Genomic DNA, 10,365 nt, shown 5'->3' with positions numbered 1-10,365 from the left:
AGGTTATCCCCATTTTATTGATGATGAAGTTAAATACCTTTTACAAGCTCACACAGTTAAGTGGTAGCACTGAGCCTTGAACCCTATCAGTCTGGCTCTTAACTACTACACAGTGATCCATTTTACTAAACTCTGAAGGCTTTCACTTGTTTGCCCATTGGAACAGGTCTCATTATACAATATTTTTAAAATTTCTATAAAGGGCTAAACTCAGACTGGGCCTTATCTTTAATATTGTACATTTATGGCCAAAGATTGCAAAAATATCACTATTGCGCTCTTAAACAGTATGGCATAAATAATAGATAAGACTTTACATCTCTCTCTCATTTAATTATACTTTAGAAAATTCAGTTTTCCTTAGATGAGAAAATGTTGCTAGATAGAAACAACATAATGACAATTCTAAAGGATATATTTAAGCATTTGAGAAGTTAGGAATGTGAGTAACTTATTATGTCCACTTTCTGTTCAAATTAGGACTTTCCTTTCCATATTACAGATCTGTCTCTGTCAGCATTCTTTGTTTTTAGATGTTTTCCTTATAACTTTAAAATAGAATTAAGGCAAAGAAAAACTGCAAGTAAATGAAAATATTTATCAAAGCATTTGGGCAATCATTGGGAAGAGGAAAATGGATCAGAGAGGATCTATATGCTTGTGTTTGAAAATGAATTAGGTTAAATTTCTAATCCATAAGAGGAAAAAAAAAAAAAAGACAAAGAAGAGGACATCAGCCCTAAAGATGATTTTGCTTTGAAGAGAGAGAATGACAGTGCTGGCAGAGAGTCCTGGGTTAAATTACTTGCAGGGTTCTGCTGTTTGCCAATATCCTTTTGGTAATTATCCTGAGAAGACAGAGCACAGCAGGGCTGTGGAATGAGTGGAAATGTGAGTTAGTGCATACACTGATATTTCTACATGCAGGATATTCACAGTTTATAGGTAAAGATTTATGACTTGGAAATATTTCTATACTAGCAAATCTCTATTCCCACACCCGCCACCGGAGGATCATGTACTGTGTGGGGCCCAAATACTGTCTCTATCAGATTTCATTGGCATTTCATAGTAGGTCACTTGACATGGCTTTGTTCTTTTCCTGACTATAATAATTAAGTTAATGAAAATTCTTCTCAGTCTCAGACTTCCTAAGAACATTTCAGAGGAATCTGGGCTTTTGAAAAGAAAACTGAACTCTTCCCTTTCTCAATTAGGAAGTAATATTTTAACAGGCGAACTATAGGTTTAATCTTAAAATATGGCCCTAGATGTCTCTAGTGTCTCACAAGTGAGAAAATCTAAGGCATAATCTAAGCTTTGGGGCTGAGAGAAGTTCTTTCGCAAAGATGTCCTTAAAAATCTTAAACTTAACCTATGTTTCCAACTAACAAAAAAATTTCAATTCCATGATGAACCATTTTCAGAGAGGTTTTCAAAAAGGTATTGCTTTTTGAGGTCTTAGCGAGTGAGAAGTGGACCTTCAAGCTTGCAAAAAGTATAGCAAAGAGTTGCTCTCTCAGGTGCTCTGGGGAATGCCCTGAAAAGCTGCTCGCCTGGCACAAGTGAGGAGCTCCGAAAGGCTGAGGGAAACACTCCTCACACTGGCACATATTAATTTATCCCCTATTGGCTCCTTTGGGTTTTGCACAGTGGTTGGTTTGTGCAAGCTGCAGTCGGTAATGAATTTGAGAAGTGGAAACTCACCCCTGGAAGGATGCAAGGACTCGCCTCAGACAGGTAATCCACTTTCCAGTGAATGAGAGTGGATTCGTGTTTTGTTGTTACAGTAAGATTTGCTCTGATTGCTGAGATGTCCCAGAACTGTAAATTCAGGTGTTTTATTTTTACTTCAGTTTATATATCTGTATATACACAGATAATGTGTAGACTTAAATTTCAACCTGAAATGTGAACATAGTGTACATAGTGCTGACGTTGCTCGTGGCATCAGGGAGAAGTACTACAACAGGACACATGAAATCTGTGAATTTAAAAGGCATTCCATGCTGTTCTAATAGAGCCATAGAGATTGGTGCCATGAATGTCACTGATATTTAGGCAGTGACATAGGTACCTCTTGGATTTCTTAGAGTGGTCTGTAACCATACACGTGCAGTGCAGCTTGTCTCTGAAACCAGGAAGGGCCCACGGGAGGGCCCACCCACTGTGAGAAAATTCTCTGGCATCCCAGCTGCCATTCAGAATGTGAAATCCAGGATATGACCTGTCAAGATGAGCCACTTCAGCATATTGTGGCAATGCAGCTGTCAGTGAGATACATAAGACTCTAGAGGAAAGCATTCAAACTGTTTCCATGGTGGAATGAATACAAATACACAGCTCCAGTCACATTTGAATGTGATTTTTTTCAACAGGATGGCCTAGACTAAATATGCACACTGGAAGTGACCCCATACCTCTTCTCATTTTTGATTGCTGTGAAATTTCTGGAGACAAACTGGTTCAATATTTCTCTTAGTCTATATTTGAGAGGGGCATGGAATATTTGTCAGCCATACAGATTTAAAATATGCATTGTCCTCCTCTTTCTTCAATGAAGACGAATTTGCTATAGATCTCCCAAAGTGTTTCGGTGAAAAGCTTAAAAAAGAGACTTACTATAATCCAGATTTAAAAGAATTATTCATATCTATTCCTTGAATCTGAATTTATTCTTTTTCAACATTTTTATCAATTTATAGCACTAACTCCAAAATGTATAGTAAAATTTGAAATTTTCTAACATATCATTAATGCCAAGAGAAGGTCAATGAATAAGATTAGTGATAATATAAGCATTCTCCTAGTAGAGAATTAACATACATGGTCCCTCAGGTGTGTCCAAATAGGTGGCAGTAAATCAATTTTAGAGCATTTCATATTAAAAGTTTTTGAAAAGTAAGAAGCAGGGTCAAGCACCAAATTCAAGCATGTTTGAATAAAGCTGGCTGAAATAAATCTCATTAAAAAAATGCCTTATCTTAGGCAAAGTTTTATCAGGAATTATTCAGATCTACATAGTCAAACAACAGACTATGTTTTCCTAACAGCAAAAAAAGAAATGAGAGAAACTTTGCTTCAACTAACACAGTTAAAAGAAGTATTGCTATCCCAAACTATTTTGGATTTTAAGGCACTATTGTCAACTATGCATTCTGATATTTACATAATTACACTTATGGAATGTTTGTGTATTTATATATTTGCATGGCAAACTAGAGATATATATTTACATTTGTATTATATACATTTTTTTACATGTTTTTTTACATATTAATGTATTAAGTAGAATTGTATATGTAAATATAATATGTGACATATAACTCTATTATTATATAGCTATACTTCATAGTATGCTTATATATTCACTTTATTAATTAGAATAAATTGTTCCATTTTCTAATCATAACCTGTAATAATTTGTTTTACTTGTTTATCTCAGAAACTCTTGATTCCAATAATTTGTTAATTTATTTAACAAATCTGTCCATGCTTACTCTGTAAAATTGTTTAGTAGGTGTTTCTAGCTTGTGTGTATGTAATTCAGGTATTTTGTTTATCCCAAAATACCTGAAAGCCATCACTGAACTATGAGGAACCTTGAGATTTTCACACGTCATTTCTTCATTGCACTATGACAGATTTTTTTCCCCCAAACACCTATCATATTCCCCAGATGGCTTAGCCATCATCACTGGCAGAGTATGAATAATGTTTTCAGTGGAACAGATGTAAGCAATTTGTAATTTTTCCCCTTTCTGAACCAGCTTTGTTTTGATGAATCAACTGGAAATTGAAACTTATGTGGAGCTTCTGTCTGAAAAGGATCAGTGTTTTCCCACATTGAAATATGTAGTTAGTTCTTAAACATGGGACAAGAGATAGAGAGCAGGGAAACTGGCCAGATTGTGTGACAATAAAAAATGAGAGATCATCACTTAACATGGCAATATAGTTCCAATTTTTTAGTATATAGAACCACATATGAAAAATAGTTTTAGGTCATTTTACACCAACCAAACTTCCATCACATTTTGAAAAGAGGGTTTTTAACCAGTTCATATATCAGTTTGCCTGCATTTCTCTCTAGTCAGAATACTCTTTGAAGAACTAGAGTTCTGGAAAAGCAGAAAGTATTGATGAAATGTTAAAAGAGAAGGGAATGTACTATTTTGGCAAGGATTTGTTTATTCTGACAAATTAATTTTATATAAATTATACAAATTATAATTTTATTTTTGACCTTAGTAAGCTATAAAGTCAACTTAAATTGAGCCTTACTGGCAATTCAGTTTCTGAGAAAGCTCTTTACAAGCTATAAACTAGTTAAATATTCTTTTATTTTAGGGGAAAAAAAAAGATTAAAAAAATCTGCCTAAGACAGATCTTGATTCTATAATATAAAATGCATATTTACTTATATATTGATATTCCATTTGCATACAATATAATTTATTTTTCTTATCATAACCAGTTGCCAGGCCTAAAAGGCCATACTTAATGTTTAGAATTCAATCACTAACCTGCACTTTCAGAGTCTGTCTCTATCCTGATAATTCTTGCTGTGGGAAGAACAATCATAGTGAGTATTTTTAGCTTTCTTTAAATTAAGGTTTGTAAGACCAAACTAATTCACAATTGATCAAGATTAGGTAACTCTGAATTCTTGAACACTTAAGAATTTGGGAACTCCATATGCTATAGACAAAATTTAATAACCAAAATGAAAACTATCAGAGACGGCCATCAGTGTCCTTCTTATTTCTGTGCTTATTACTACATTTCAACATCACTGACTTAGAAAGTTTATTGTTAATATTGTAAAATATATTTAGATAGAACCCATTTTTTAAACCTTGCTCCTTTTGAAAAACCATGAAATTTCATGCACTTCTTTTGGAATTTCAACATAAATTAAATAGTATGATTTAAATTTGATCAAAACAACTATAATATTTATTATGCTGCTTCTACTTCCATTCTACTCCAGAAATCCACCTGTTTCACCTTCTTCAGTGAATAATCACTGGTTCTAATAAGCTGGTTAAAGATTTTATTTACCAAAATCTCTCATGTAGGTAGCCATTTAAGGACTTTATTAGGTATATTTTCTTATTTAATTAAGGGCCTCTACGGATGGCCTATGTTGGCTCCTTTTTATCCCTTAGATTTCGTAAGTTAATGTTCCTCAGATATATGGCTCAGTCCTGAGTTCCTGAGTTTGCTTTCATGCACATTTGCTAGGCCAAAGATAAAAAGGCTTCTCTTTATGCCACTACAAAATGAAGGACAACTCTTCCAGAGTACTCTGGAATTTTAATGATTTGTAGCCTTTTTGGTGTTGCATTTCATTTATCCTCTTTATTTGAAAGGATGAATATTTAGATAGCAACCAAGAAATTTTAGAGGTGTTTTTATTAGTTAAGCAAGACCATTAGAGATTTGGTATGAGATTCCTTAATATATGACACATAATTACTCTTGTTCCAAAATTTAAATGTAACTTATTCTCCAGTAGTCTACACTCCTTTTTTGAACCTGTATATTCCCCAGATTCATCTCTTGCTTTCTGCACTCTGCATGTTTCGTGCATTAAAGTTTATAAGTGAAATTTGAGTCAGCACACAAAACAATAATACGTGAATGTACTAACACAAAGAGAAACAGACGGTCAAGGATACTGTATACATGCTTTGTAAACCAGCTCCCACAGATTGCCTGTCTTCAGATTTTTTTTTTTCCAAGTAGAATCAATAGTCAGACAAGTGATTTGAGATGCTTTAATGTGGAAATATTCCTCTTGAACAACAATAACAACAAAAGCCATTTCAATTACATTTTCATTTTAAAGAAAGTTATGTGTCACCCTCTTGATAAGTTTATTGTTAAGAATTCTGAGTTAATCATCTCCATCAACACATATTTTATTTGGAGTCCGGAAAAAAAGTTTTGTTACTCTCATTCTTGAATTTCTATTATATTAGTATAGCTAAAAGAAAATAAATTGCGTGAAATAAATGGTTGTCTTGGGCAGTGCCTCTAAATTTATGTGAATTTCATGATTGCTGTATTCAATTAATTGTATAGTTCATATTCTACATGGAAACTTAATTATCTTTCTCTCTGCCTTTTAAAATTTATGAAGTTGAGAGAAATAACTATTAGGATTTTTGATTGTCTATTTGTTTTGTTTTGTTTTCCTAGATAATTTTTAAGCCCTAGTAGTACAATGCAAGCAATAATTCATCAAATTCTTTGAACAAAAACAAGAACTAAACTAAACTGAACTCAAATTCACTAGTTGAGTGCTATCTAGCCATGTGCACAGGTTATATGACTAAACTTTTCTAGCATGATTTTATCAGTACGATATATTAAATTTCATTTGTATGTAAATTCGTTAAATCACAGTGAACTGGAAAAAGGTGGAGGATGAGGAATTTGATTAGATATCAAAAGTAGGATCATTCTCCCTAAACTAACTTGCCACAGTTCTTGCTAAAACTGGGCTCAGTGAGGATGGACACAGGAGGCCAACGCAGAGGTCTAGTTGACAAAAGGTCTCAAAGGAGTCTAACTGAAGTTTGGTTGTTGAGAGAACCTAAAACCTAGGAATGCAATTGCTGCATCATATGTAACTCTAGGTTTCATATTTTGAGGAATTTCCAGACCTTGTCGCAAAGGGGCTACATCATTTTACTCTCACACACAAGCACCAACAATGTATGGGTTCCAATTGCATCACTTCCTCGCCAACACACTGTTATGTGTCTTTTTTATTACTTTTTATTATTGAGTTGTAGGCGTTTTTTTTTTTTTTTTTTAATGTATTTTAGTTGTAGATCACTTATCAGATATAGGATTTGCAAATATTTTCTCCTATTCTATGGATTTTTTTAGTTTTTTGATGACTTCATTTGAAACAAACATTTTTACTTTTGATAAAGTCCAATTTATTTTTTCTTTTGTCACTTGTGCTTTTGGTGTCATTTCTAAGAATGCTTTGCCTAAGGTCATGTTACTTTACTCCTGTATTTCTAAGAGTTTTAGAGTTTTGTCCTTAATTTTAGATCTATAATTCATTTTGAGTTGTTTTTGCAAAGGGTATTATTAAGGGGTCTAACTTTATTCTTTCACCAATTGCATTCTAACTGAATATTATGACAAACGTCATAATAGGGGCAAGTCTCAGGCAAGAGACTGTTTGTTATACAATAGCTTGATTTTGTAGTACATTCTCACTTTCATATTTTTCATTGCAAAGAATAGTATATAATATAATGTAATTACTTTTATAGCTGTATTGCATATTGTTTTATTTCTTCAGAAATACAAGAACATTTTAAAAAAATCTCTACTAATGATCTTCTATTCAGCAACTATTTTATTTTACTTTATTTATTTTAATTTTTTACTTATAAATGTATTAATTAATTTATTTATTTATTTATTTTTAATTTTTAATTAAGTTTATTGGGGTAACATTGGTTAATACAATTATATAATTTTCAGATGTACATTATCATTTGACATCTGTATATTCTATTGTGGGTTTACCACTCAAAGTCCAGTTTCCTTCAGCAACCATATATTTGATCCCCTTTACCCACTTCACCCTCCCCCTAAACCCTATATTTGATCCCCTCTACCCTATTTACCTCTCCCCTCTCCCCCACCCCACTAGTAACCACTAGTCTATATTCTATGTCTATGAGTCTCTGTTTGTCCTGTTCATTTGTTGCTTTTAGGTTTATATCCCACATATAGGTGATATCATGTGATTTTCAACTTTTTCCATCTGGCTTATTTAGCTTAGCATGATTATCTCCAGGTCCATCCATGTTGTCGCAAATAGCAGTATTTCATCTCTTCTAGCTGAGTAAAATTCCATTGTATATATGTACCACAGCTTCTTTAGCCAATCATCTATCATAGGACACTTGGTTGCTTCCATGTCCTGGCCACTGTGAATTATGCTGCTATGAACATTGGTGTGCAAATATCAGATAAGAGTTTTCAAATCTTTGGGGTAAATATCCAGAAGAGGAATTGCTGCATCATATGATAGATCAATTCTTAGTTTTTTGAGGAAACTCCTTACTGTTTTCCATAGTGGCTGTACCAATTTGCAGACCCACCAGCAGTGTATGAGGATTCCTTTCTCTCGACATCCTCTCAGCATTTGTTATTACTTGTCCTGTTGATTATAGCTATTCTAACAGGTGTGAGATGGTATCTCACTGTGGTTTTGATTTGCATTTCCCTAATAGCTAGTGATGTTGAACATTTTTTCATATGTTTGTGGGCCATTTGTATGTCCTCTAGGGAGAGGTGTCTGTTCAGGTCCTCTGCTCATTTTTTGATTGGATCATTTGTTTTTTTGTTGTTATTGAGTTGTATGATTTCTTTGTATATTTTGAATATTAGGCCCTTATTTGAGATATTGCTTGCAAATATATTTTCTTATTTGAGATATTGCTTGCAAATATATTTGGATGGTTCTCTCTTTACCTTGTTAAGTAACTATTTTTTAAATGTAATTTATATATTTAGTGATTCTTCTTAAAAATATTTTGAAGAGATTAGCATTAAGTAAGCCTTAAAAAAGAGAAAAGGGAGGAAAATTAGCATTGGTTCCATTAGATTGGTCTTTCATCAGAAAAGACTGACATTTAGAGGGGGATAAAAACAAGTATTTATTAACATCCAATTTAATAAAAAACATTATATATCATTTTAGAGCCCTTCAAAATTTATTTATTTATTATTATTGTTTTTTAGGCAAATAATGCCTTGGTTGACCTTACAGATTGCAAGGAACTTGTCAGCTTACAATCCCTTTTTTATTTTTTACACCTATAGCACCTGGTCTTCCTAGGTGGTCTCCCATCCAAGTACTAACCAGACCTGACCCTGCTTAGCTTTCAAGATCAGACGGGATCAGGCTTGTTCAGGGTAGCATGGCCGTAAACCAAAATTTAAATAAAAATTTTAAATTATCCTCTAATTAATCTCGTGGAGCAGAATTATAGCCGTAGTAGTTCTAGTGACAGGTAGCTTTGGAATATAATTCAGATCCCAAAGTTTGCATTCCTGGTATTGCCTCAGCAATGTTCCTTCACTGCTTTTCCCTTAGCTGGAAGCCCCTTTCTCAACTTATATGCATAGAAAGCACTTTACTGAGTGATAAATTTATGCCAACGACAAGGCAATTGTCTAAATGGGCAGTCCCTTCAACATCACATCCTTTATGGCAGGAATAAAAGTAAAGAATAAGGACCTAACTTTGACTAACTTCTTCTTATGCTATTATTTTGAAACTTGCTGGGAAAGCTTTAAAGAACTAGTTTAAACTTGCTTATGGATATCTTGATTCCATTCCTTCACTGGGCTTTGAGAAGAATTCTGATTTGGGCTAATGTTGTTTGTACACTTTGCTAGCAAGCATTTTACATTATTGAATGGATTATAGATCACATTTGTTGGTCTTTACTTCTCTTAAAATAGATTTTAGCACAACTCCTATCTGGAAGGTTAATGTAACCTGACTTATTGATGGAATCTGGGCATATACATTTGAAAATGGTCTAAATCAAACTAAAATAAGATCATCAGGCCATTAGAAGAGTTGTTTGCATTTTGTTATTATAGTAAAATGGAGTTTTATTGGGAAACTGTTCTTATGTTGGCTGGGGAATGTGGAAGTGTAATCGATAAGTGTTTCTTTGGAATAAATGTTTACGTAATGAAAAAAATTTGCATGGGTAAAACACCATTATCATTTCATCTTCCAATATCTAACTCATTTTTGCTAAGCTTTAGGATAACTTACCCCCACTTGCTTTTAATTCTTTCTTTTTTTATAGGACTCCACATCATCATAAATAATTTCACTACTTCCTTTTAATCTTAATAGGAAAAATGTAAGATTTTCAAAAAGCAATCTGATCTCATAAGAAGGATCATACAAAAGGCACTTTAGCATTAACTTCATTGAATTCCTTCATCATGCTTTAAAAGACCGTCCCCCTCCTATGTTTCCAGTGCTTCACCTTTTGGACGTCACCACTTCCTCATTCTGGCAGTTTAGATTATAAATTTCAATTGTCTTTCAAAATTCAATTTGATTAAAAGACAAGGTCATTAAAACTTGTGGCATTATATCTACTTCATTTTGGTCATAGCCAATTATTTTAAAAATTCTCTTTCACCAAAATCTAACTAGCATATAATCTACTTTTGATGTCATCCATTTAAATTTCATTCAGGTTTCTGAGATGGTAAATAAAAGCTAAAGGAGTCCTCTGTTTATTTTTGTTTAATTTTTTTCACTTCTCAGCAAAATTCTATTTTCCTATATCA

General features: G+C 33.2%; 1 protein-coding gene and 1 pseudogene across 1 annotated transcript in view; one reads left to right on the top strand and one right to left on the bottom strand.

Annotated features, from left to right (window-relative positions):
• ST8SIA4 (ST8 alpha-N-acetyl-neuraminide alpha-2,8-sialyltransferase 4) overlaps positions 1-10,365 on the top strand; it is a 94,477-nt gene that overhangs the window by 72,471 nt on the left and 11,641 nt on the right. The gene's annotated exons all lie outside the window — the stretch shown is intronic.
• Positions 8,857-8,975, bottom strand: LOC111731886 (annotated as a pseudogene).

Source organism: Pteropus vampyrus, unplaced genomic scaffold, assembly GCF_000151845.1.
Source record: "Pteropus vampyrus isolate Shadow unplaced genomic scaffold, Pvam_2.0 Scaffold11, whole genome shotgun sequence".
Taxonomy (NCBI): domain Eukaryota; kingdom Metazoa; phylum Chordata; class Mammalia; order Chiroptera; family Pteropodidae; genus Pteropus; species Pteropus vampyrus.
The sequence above is the reverse complement of the archived record's forward strand: the minus strand, read 5'-3'. Positions and strand labels throughout refer to the sequence as shown.